The sequence below is a fragment of the Myotis yumanensis genome, unplaced genomic scaffold (genome assembly GCF_028538775.1).
Source record: "Myotis yumanensis isolate MYYU_CA2020_CCGP unplaced genomic scaffold, mMyoYum1.0.hap1 SCAF_6, whole genome shotgun sequence".
NCBI classification, from domain to species: domain Eukaryota; kingdom Metazoa; phylum Chordata; class Mammalia; order Chiroptera; family Vespertilionidae; genus Myotis; species Myotis yumanensis.
Window position 1 is genome coordinate 89,419,326 of NW_027223757.1, and position 11,212 is coordinate 89,430,537.

General features: G+C 40.9%; 1 protein-coding gene and 1 non-coding gene across 3 annotated transcripts in view; one reads left to right on the forward strand and one right to left on the reverse strand.

Annotated features, from left to right (window-relative positions):
- Positions 1–11,212, reverse strand: part of ZFAND3 (zinc finger AN1-type containing 3) — a 337,273-nt gene that overhangs the window by 300,694 nt on the left and 25,367 nt on the right. The window lies entirely within an intron of this gene.
- On the forward strand, positions 8,643–8,770 carry LOC139013379 (small nucleolar RNA SNORA51). The gene has a single exon (XR_011472028.1). It is a non-coding gene; the product is annotated as a small nucleolar RNA SNORA51 (small nucleolar RNA).

The window sequence follows — 11,212 nt, forward strand, 5'->3', positions numbered from 1 at the left end:
TATCAGAGTTCAAGAAGAGCATAATGTTCTGACAGATAACCATCCTGGATCAATGATAGGGCTAAGAATTCAAGACTAATATAAATCTCAAAATGTACTTTTTGCTAGAAGAACTTTTAACTTTTCTTTATTCTTTGGACAACTTCTAGGTTTTTGCCTAGCTGTGTTTCCAGTGTGTAAACTCTAAGAACCTTAAATTGGGGGGGAGAAGGGGGGGTGCCAAGAAGAAGAGCATAATGCAGTATTATGCCTGAATATGAACAGTCTTTTCCAGTTCCTATCCAGAATGAAAATTCTTCCTAGTTATACCTCAAAGAGTAAGGCAGCAAAAATTACAAGGTGCATTAACTGTGTATATTCATAATATATAAAGTTTTACATATGTTCTCCCATTTTGTTTTTAAATAAATGTTTACTGACTTCAGAGAGGAAGGGAGAAGGAGAGAGAGCTAGAAATAGCAATGATGAGAGAGACTCATTGATTGGCTGCCTCCTTCACATCCCATACTGGGTTATCAAGCCCACAACTCCGGCATGTGCCCTGACCAGGAATTGACCCTCCTGGTTCATAGGCTGACATTCAACCACTGAGCCACACCAGTCAGGCTGCTCTCCCATTTTGAAATGCAACCCAGCACTAGCCACTTTTGCTCAGTGGACAGAGCGTCGGCCTGCAGACCGAAGGGTCCCAGGTTCGATGCAGGTCAAGGGCACATGCCTGGGTTGCAGGCTCGGTCCAACGTGCAGGAGGCAGCCAATCAATGATTCCCTCTCATCATTGATGTTTCTATCTCTCTCTTCCTTTTCCTTCCTCTCTGAAATTAATAAAAATATATATTTTTAAAAATTAATAAAGAAAGAAATACAGAGACAACCAAGATGGCGGCATAGGTAAACACCTGAATTTACTGCTGCACACAACCACATTAAAACTACAACTAAAAGACAAAACGAATACCAACCAGAACCACGGGAAGGCTGGCTGAGTGGAAATTCTACAACTAGAAGGAAAGAGAAAAGTGCACTGAGTCCGGTAGGAGGTGCAGAGGTGCGGAAGAGCGGATGTAAGGAGGCAAGCGCGAAAGGAGCTGGCAGCTGGGTACGCTGTTGTCTTTTTCAATCGGGAGGGAGAGACAAGCTCCTGACTGCTCTAAACTCCAGTTCCGGGTGAGAATTTGGGGACCCGGACACATACGGAGAGAAACTGGACTCTCTGGCATTGGGCCGGAATGTGAGGGCGGCTTTCTCACAGAGGTGCTTCAGCAGTCATTGTTCCTGCATGGGGCCGCAGGACACAGACTCTGGGACCTTTCCAAGGCAGAGCAGACTGGCAGCCATTGCAGTTTGCTCCGCCCTGGTGATTCCCTGAAACCCTGCCCCACTCAATTTACAACCCCACCCAAGCAGGGCACAGAGGCTTTAGCATATGAATGACCTGGCCTTTCTCCATCTAAAAACCTGGGCAGACTCAGTGAGCGCCAAAGCCCCACTGAAGCAAGTCCTGCCCCATAAAGGTGTCTCCAGCACAGAAGTTCTCCCATTGTAGACACAACTGGTCCTCACAGCCAATTGGCCTGGAGGTCCATTCCACTCAGTGATACCAACAGCAATCACGGCTTAACTACAACAAGACTGTGCACACAGCCCACAAAGGGGTGCACCAAGAGTGTCCACCTCAGGTAATTAGGGAGGCTGAGCTACTGTGCCCTATAGGACACCTAGCACACAAAGCCACTCTATCAAGACAGGGAAGCAGCCAAAATGCGGAGACAAAGAAACAGGCCACAAATGAAAGAAATGGAGGAAAGCAAACTACTGGATATAGAGTTCAAAACTACGGTTATAAGGTTACTCAAGAATCTTCTAGAAATCTCCAAGAAATATAGTGAGACCCTCAAGGATATGAAAAAGGACCAACTAAAAATTAAGCATACACTGACTGAAATAAAGAATAATATACAGAGATCCAACAGCAAATTAGAGGATCCCAAGAATCAAGTCAAAGATTTGAAATACGAAGAAGCAAAAAACACCCAACCGGAAAAGCAAAAGGAAAAAAGAATACAAAAATATGAAGATAGTGCAAGGAGCCTCTGGGACAACTTCAAGCATACCAACATCCAAATAATAGGGGTGCCAGAAGAAGAGAGAGAGCAAGATATTGAAAACCTATTTGAAGAAATAATGACAGAAAACTTCCCCTACCTGGTGAAAGAAATAGACTTACAAGTCCGGGAAGCACAGAGAAACCCAAACAAAAAGAATCCAAAGAGGACCACACCAAGACACATCATAATTAAAATGGCAAGGGCAAAAGACAAAGAGAGAATATTAAAAGCAGCAAGAGAAAAACAGTTAGTTACCTACAAGGGAGTACCCATACGACTGTCAGCTGATTTCTCAACAGAAACGATGCAGGCCAGAAGGGAGTGGCAAGAAATATTCAAAGTGATGAATAGCAAGAACCCACAACCAAGATTACTCTACCCAGCAAAGCTATCATTTAGAATTGAAGGTCAGATAAAGAGCTTCACAGATAAGAAAAAGCTAAAGGAGTTCATCACCGCCAAACCAGTATTATATGAAATGCTAAAGGGTATTCTTTAAGAAGAGGAAGAAGAAGAAAAAAGTAAAGATAAAAATTATAAACAAAGTGACAACAAATAAATATCAACAAGTGAATCTAAAAATCAAGTGAATAAAAAATCTGACAAACAGAATGAACTGGTAAATAGAATAAAATCAGGGGCATAGAAAGGGAGTGGACTGACAATTCTCAGGGGGAAGGGGGTGTGGGGGTGCGGGAAGAGACTGAAAAAAATCATACACCTATGGACGAAGACAGTGGGGGGGTAAGGGCAGGGGATGGGGTGGGAACCGGGTGGAGGGGAGCTATGGGCGGGGGGTGGGGGGGAGAGGAACAACTGTAATAATCTGAAAAATAAAGATTAAAATAAAAAAAAAAGAAATGCAACCTAGATTTTAGATTCATAAAGTCATTGCACCGCCACCCACAACCCCCAAAAGAGAAAGGAATGGTGCTGCTTTTCATTTGACTAACAAAACCAGAGAGGGGCCCTGGGCAGTGTTGTTACACTATACAACACTATAACTCAGTGGTTATAGAGGTGGTCCAAGCACGGAAGGGTCGCAGTTTTGATTCCCAATCGATGGCACATACTTGGGTTGCAGGTTCACTCCCTGCCCTCGGTCAGGGCACATGTGGGAGGCAACCAGATGTGTCTCTCTCATATCGATGTTTCTCTCTCTCTCTCTCTCTCTCTCTACCTCCCCTCCCCCTCTTCCTCCCTCCCTTCCACTCTCTCTGGAAAAGCAATGGAAAAAAATATCCTCTGGTGAGGATTAACAAAAAAAATTAAAAGTACTCACCATGGCCTTTTTTTAGAGGGGACATTATCCCATTTCTTAGACTACTTCCCACCATAACTTCACTTAGGCCCTCTGCTGCATTAAGTAACTGCATCATCCAGTAGATACGTCACCCTCACATAGGCTACATGAGGGCAGAGACTTATTCTTATACCCCCAGTACCTAAAACCATGCCTGGCAAAAAGTCAACAGCAGAACATCTGTTGACTAATTCACTTCCAATCCCATTCCTAATCCCAATTTTTAAAATCTCTTTATTAATCTCAGTATATTCTTCCACAGAAAGAAAATCTAACCTCTTCCAAAAGGCCTCTCCTGACAGGCTCCAAAGAGCTTCAACTGAAAGAAAATCATCTTGTTTCTGCTAACACTTATGTATTAGTGGTTATGTTTCAATTATCTATGTTTATTCTTATCTATATTCCCTTTGGGATAAGTTATTCAAGGGCTAGAAGCAAGCCCCCATTGCCTAATGGGACTGTGCCCCGGGTGAACACAATCCTATATAATAAAATCCCATATAATAAAAGGGTAATATGCAAATCGACTGAACGGCAGAATGACCAGTCGTTATGATGCGCACTGACCACCAGGGGGCAGACGCTCAACGCAGGAGCTACCCCTAGCCCACAGGCCCTGATCGCCTGATGGGGAACAGGAAACCGGGGGTGGGTGGTGGCAGACATGGGCAGCACCAGACCAAGGCAACCGGCAGCGGGGGGCAGGGCCGGCGAGGGGCAGGAATGGCTATCCTTTTGGTTTTTCCTCCTGGCCGGCAGGCTCCGATTGCCCAATGGCAAACAGGGAACTGGGGGTGGGTGGGGACAGGGGGCAGGGCCAGCTGCTGGCAGCTGAGGAAGATGGCCCTGATCACAGGACAGGCCTAGGGAACGTACCCGTGCACAAATTTCATGTGCCGGGCCTCTAGTGTTCTCTTTAATGATCCATTGCTCAACTTGTCGCTTACTACAACACAGCCATCTTATAGGTACCTGCAGCAGACAGTAGTGGCAGCACCAAGGAGGAGGAGAAGAGAGCAGAGAGGAAAGGATAAGGCAGAGAAAGAATCCATACCTAGATGAGACAATGGAAAAGAAAGGGAGAGGGTGGCAGAACCCACAAAGCCTCACTACTCATTCTTTCCTAGGGACCATCATAATCCCTCCCACAATGTACTTAAGTCAAGTTTTAAGTCCATCAGCTATCCTTCAGCACATTTTCCTACTATCATCACAACTCTATTTCATCTTAAACCTGGTAAAGTTTTAAAATCAATATACTAACAGCACAGGTGTAAATTATTAAATGAGGCAAATAATTTGGGGATGATAGGTGTTCATAAATTACTTACTACTCCCCACCACCAAAAAATGGGTGGTTTAAGACAAAAGGAGAAAAGAAGTAGCACAAAGCAACTCAAAAAGGAGAGCTCTGGCTCTAGGATGTGGTGCACCTGCACTCCCCACCTCTCCTCCATCCACCATCTTTCTGGCCATTGGCTATAATGCAGAAGGGCAGTAAGAATGTAGAATCTGAGCTAATTTATCTCAACTTGCAAGGCAGTTTTTTCAATTGCCTGAAAAATACAACACTATTGGCTGATGTGCTGGAAGACTTCTGTCCAACCTTGGAGTTGATTTTTTATTTAAAGATCTACTTCTAAAGGAAAACATGATGTTGAAGAACCTCACTTGTCAAAGCTAGATCAAAGTTCTAAAAGTTCCACACAAAACAGAAGTTTAAAGGAAGAAGTCGACAGCTTTCTCAACAATTCTCTTATCCCTTTCTATAATTGTCTATGGCTTCACATAATATAAAACTACCAGCATTAAGGCAGCAAATACATCCCTCCTGTTTTTTGTAGGTTTTTGTTTTTTGCTGTTGTTTTTTTTCAGTTCTTCACTGATAAACTCAGCCACTTTCTAAGCTAGACAGCTCCCTCTCCAGTTTAAAAGTTATGTGGCTAGTTTAAGTTATGACAATTCAAACAGTTCTATTTCTGCATGTTCTAATCAAAAACTTACCAGAGATATAATTTTTAACCAAAGCCAAAAAGAGGTTAGCAAACATTAATTTATGATGAGGCTACAGAGACAAAGGAAATATTCCACAGAGGCAGACTACTCATTTTCCTCATTGAATGCTGCAGCTCCAGGAATCTAATGATTCTCCATTTATTTAAAAATGAAAATGATAATAAAATTGCCTAGTGTTGACAGCAGGTGATTTTTAACTTCACTGCTGCCTGACAGGAACCTACAGGCTTTACCTGGCCTCAATCTGTCCAGTTTAGAATTGCCAACTAGTAGCTTCTCAAAAGCAAAATTCAATGTAAGCCATTTAAAAAGTGCTTTTCAAAGTGTCAAATACAATAGATTAGTCAAACTCAGCATGTTAGAACAAAATAAAACCTGGGTGCCCAATCCAGGCATCAACTGTCAAAGCCAAGTGAAACAGATCATCATTCCAGAGCAAAAAAGAGGATCAAATTCTCAAAACAGTTGTGATACACATACTGGCCGCCCCCCACCCTACCCGCCCCCCGCCGCCTTAAATACAAAGAATGCTACAACAATCTAACAGGTGTCTTCATTGGTAGTCTTAGCTTTTCTCAATTGTGGTTCCACAGGAAAAAAAATTAAGTACTAACACTCTAAGGAAGAAGTTGGCAAATCTTTTTTATAAATATTTTAGGCTTTTCAGAACACATGGTCTCTCTGTCACAACTACTCAATTCTGCCACTGGCACTCGAAAGCAGCTGTCAACAGTTAAGTAAATGAATGTGACTGTGTTCCAATGAAACTATGTTTGGACAATGAAATTAGAACTTCATATAATTTTCACAGAAATATTATTTTTTTCAAAACCATTCTTGTTTTTTTAAAAAGTCTTAGTTCTTTGGCTAGATTTGGCTGTGAGCAATAGTTGCCAACCTAATTCTTAAGGCATCCTTTGTATGTGATAGACCAACTTCTCTATCATCTAGAATGGTACTAATTATGTACCACACTATAGAGAATTGAGAAAATAGTCACTCAAATCATTTTCTGTGTCTACAGTGCTGATTGTCTAATACTAATAAGAGTATTCCATCTAGTATGAAGCTAACTGATAAGATTTATTAGCACTTGTTAACTTGGGCAAAAAACTTTACACAGTTAAAACTTATATTTTTAAGTCTCAAAAGATAAAAATATAAAAAGGAACTTTCACATCCAATACATTCCCAAAGAATGATATTAAATCAAACTGTTGCAAATTAACTCTCTGGTTAATGTACCACCAAAAAAATAAAGAAATTATTTTAGTAAAGCCAAGAATTCTTAAGCCAAGAATTCATTTCAGAAAGGCAAAGGGAGAGATAGAAACATCAATGATGAGAATCATTGATTGGCTGCCTGCTCCACGGCCCCTACTGGGGATCAAGCCCACAACCCAGGCATATATCCTGACTGGGAATTGAATCATAACCTTCTGGTTCTTAGGTCGATGCTCAACCACTGAACCACACCGACTGGGCCAATTATAGTCTTTCCATTTACTTTGTGTCTCAGGTATGTTTCTTCTTAAAGCAGAACCTATCTGAATAAAAATAACAAGTATAAAATTACACAATTGCTTCAAACACTTACATACTAGATTTGAATTCCAGCTCCACCTCTTTCTAGATGAGGAGCTGGAGCAAGTTCTCAACTCTCTCTACTCAGCTGTTAAGGAGAGAAAATACCATCAACCATCCCAAAAATAGCCAAAATGTACAACTGAACTTAGGTAAAAGAGTTTGTATACTATATAGTACTATAGAAATATCAGCTGCCATTATTAGATGCTCGATGACTTTCTTCATATTATCATTTTCTACTTTTTTATAACACTCACTAGTTTCTGCTAAGTCTTGGGTTCAATGGAATACTGTGCACCCAGAAGTATATTTCATTCAAGACATTAAGTAAAGCATAGTATGAGGTACTGTGGAAGAAATAACAATGTCTGAGATGGTCTCAGCACTCCAACAGCTTACAATGAACTCAAGACATGTGCACACAAGCCAGCGCTGTAAGCGGAGCAAGTGAAAACCAACATTTATTGTAGGATCAGAAAAAGTGGTACAGGTATTTAATAAGAGCCTTGGATAGATGATGGGAAACATACTGTAACAGAGGAAATTGCAAGAGCATAGGTACAGAGGTGAAAGAACACTGAACACACTCCAGAATACAGGGAAGTTCAAATTCTAAAACAAATTCCAAAATTTGTTTCATTTTTAAAATCTAACCAGAAAAAGAAAAATTTCACCATAAACTTCTGAAAGGTAAGCATCTTGAAGGATAAGCAAGATAAATAAGTGGGAAAATTATAACCATGCTGGTTTCAAACCACACTTTATCACTTCCAAAAACACTTCACAGTTTCTAAGAGGACACTGTTTAGAGTAGACTGAATTACAGAGAAGGAGTAAGTCTGGCCTAGTAAGACTCTTGAGGGAGTGGGAATTGACATACTCAGCTTATATTGTATTGTAATACACATACAATAATATAATCAACCTGCGTCAGAAACCATTTTCTTAAATTCTTCAAATTATCACACTCCTCTCATTGAAAGATAAAGTCTAAATCCCCTCCCCTTGAATCTGGACAGGCCATGTAACTGCTTTGACTGGAGAATACGGCAGAAGTGATGCTCTGCCAGTTCCAGCTGAGCCTGTCCACTGTGACAAATGATCATTGTTTCTTATGACCCTAAATTTTGGAGTGTTTGTTAAGAAGCAACAGACAACTAGAAAAGCCACCAGATCACAGCTCCAGCTTTCAGGCCTTTCACCACACCTACAACCAAAATGCTATTTCACTTAAGAAAGGAAATAACTCAGGACTTGTGACTTTTTGGGATAGGTTTTTAACAGAATATTCTGTCAACTCTCAGAGCATAAAAAGTCCAAAGGGTCCTACCTCCTCTTAAGAAATACAAACTGCCCCAAAAAAATGATGTCCGTCAAGTTCCATAAGAAAAGGTTATAAACATCAAACATATCAAAGTGATACATTTATTCTTTACACCAAAGAAACCCTCTGGCCTGAAAGGTTAAATACCAAGAAGTAGTCATCTCCAGAAAGTAGGAGGAGATGACTACATAGATAACAGTGAGTTCTCAAGGAGTGGAGTAACAGACAACTTTATGCTTTACACAATTATGAACTGCTTAAAATAAGCATGCAATACTTTTTTAAATTTTTTAAGATATTTCCTGGCCTCCCAGTGCTTACCCCAGGCTGCATTCTTACAGTGTACAGAAGGAGGAGGCAGAGTAAACACACCACATATACACCTCAGCCCTAACCCTTTTCCTGGTCTACAGTGTGAATGGGGAGACATGGAAAAAAAGAAAAAGAAAAGATATTTCATTTGAAACAAAGAGCAAACCACTAGAGCCCTAACAACCTTTAAATGACTTTTTGGTACATTAAGAGTGATAGTAAATGCCATTCTTAGCTTGCTTTCATAGAATGAAGGAGGGTGTTAGCCGCCAAATGGATACTTATTTTTAACAAGGAGCAGAGCCTATGCACCAACTTGCATCTCTTTCTCATCCCACCAGCCACATGCTTCTGCACAGTGTGGCACTCCCTGTTAGCACAGTGCCCAACAAGGGAAGAACGGCCTTGAAATTGCTTTGACTTCCTTCTTTCAAGCTTAGAAGGCCACTAGGTAAAAGGAAAATAGTTTGAGAATTCCTATACCTCAGCATCTCTGTGCTAGGCTAAGCCTCCTTGGAAACCATTTTTCATGTTTTCTTCTAGAGGACTCTATCACACTCCCAACTCCATGAACATTGGCAAGATGGTTGAATGTATATGAAAGAGTAGCACCAAATCAAATCAGAAGTTTTCATAAACTACCCACATCTCTAGCCTCTTCTCATTAGACCAATTCCTTGCTCCTAAGAAATTCTATCAAGAGACAGATAAAGAAAAGATGAAATACAGAACATTTCATTCTGCTTATGATTATTAATGTCAAGTAAAGTACCAAAGTGAAAAGGAAATCACCACAAGGAAAACTACAAGGTTATGAAATTATCACAGGGTTCTCCCATGTATCATTAAGTGTTGAGAACTCACTGTTATCTGTAAGCACTTCCAGGAGCCCTCCCCAACCCTCAGTTTATCAAGTTTCCTAAAAGAAACAAAGGTTCAGCAGGTTCCAACTACCAATATTTCTTCCAAAAGGTTTATTAAAGTTCTATGATCTCAGACTCTAGTTATTCTCTTTACTAAACCCAAATACTCCAATTTAGCTTCCATCCATCATAGAAAAATACAGATATACAGGTCAAGATACAAAACACACTGATAAATTGGAAAGAGTTCTATAAAAACTAGACAAACATCCTATATAATAAAAGCCTAATATGCTAAGTGTCCGGTTGAACAGTCAGCCTTTCAACCAATCAAAGTGTAATATGCTAACGATATGCTAAGGCTACTCAACCGCTCACTATGACATGCACTGACCACCAGGGGGTAGACGCTCCAACCGGTAGATTACCTTGCTGCTGGGGTCCAGCCAATCAGGACTGAGTGAGATAGGCTAGATATGCCCTGGAGCCCTCCCACAGTCCCTCCCCGGCCCTGATCGTGTGCCAGTGGGGTCTCTCAGTCTGGCCTGCACCCTCTCGCAATCCGGGACCCCTTGGGGGATGTCAGAGAGCCGGTTTTGGCCTGATCCCACAGGCCAGGCAGAGGGACCCCACTGGTGCACAAATTTGTGCACCAGGCCTCTAGTAGCAAATATAAGTACAGTTCAGTAAATTTAGAAGTAACACCTAAAACAGATTAGTGAGAAGTAACAAAGGATTACGCATGCTGAATACATCAGTAATACAGAGCAACTTGAGCAAGAGATCAACAAGAGGAAATCATGTGGAGTTATTTTTTAAGTTTTTAGATTTTTTTCTTCTTTTTTTTTTTTTTGTTAATCCTCGATGATATTTTTCCATTGATTTCTAGAGAGAATGGGAGAGGGGAGTGGGAGAGAGAGAGAAACATCAATGTGAGAAAGACACATTGATTAGTTGCTTCCTACACGCACCCCGACTGGGACCGGGGATGGAACCTGCAACTCAGGTATGTGACCTTGATGGGGAATCAAACCCATGACCCCTCGGTGCACAGGTCAACACTCTAACCACTGGCTAGGGCTAGATTTTTTTTTTTTAAATGTTTTTATCGATTTCAGAGAGGAAGGGAGAGGGAGAGAGAGAGAAACATCAATGATGAGAGAGAATCATCTATCAGCTGCCTCCTGCACTCCCCCTACTAGAGATTGAGCCCACAACCTAGGCATGTACCCTGACAGGAAATCAAACTGTGAACTCCTGGTTTACGGGTCTATACTCAACCACTGAGCCACACTGGCTGGACTAGATTTTTTTTTAATAATTTTTATTTTTCAATTCCAGTTGATATACATTATTATATTAGTTTCAGGTGTACATCCCATTAATTAGACATTACATAATTTACTAAGTGATCATCCCGATAAATCTCATACCCAACACCACAGTTACTAGAATATTATTGACCATATTCCCCATGCTGTACTTTACATCCCTATGACTACTCTGTAACAACCTGCTTGTACTTCTTAATCCCTTCACCCTTTCCCACCTGGCAACTGTCAAAATGTTCTCTATATCTACGAGCCTGTTTCTATTCTGCTTATTTACTTTTTTTTATAGATTCAATTATTGATAGATACCTATTTATTGCCATTTTGGTGTTCATATTTTTTTCTTCTTCTTCTTCTTAAAGAAGACC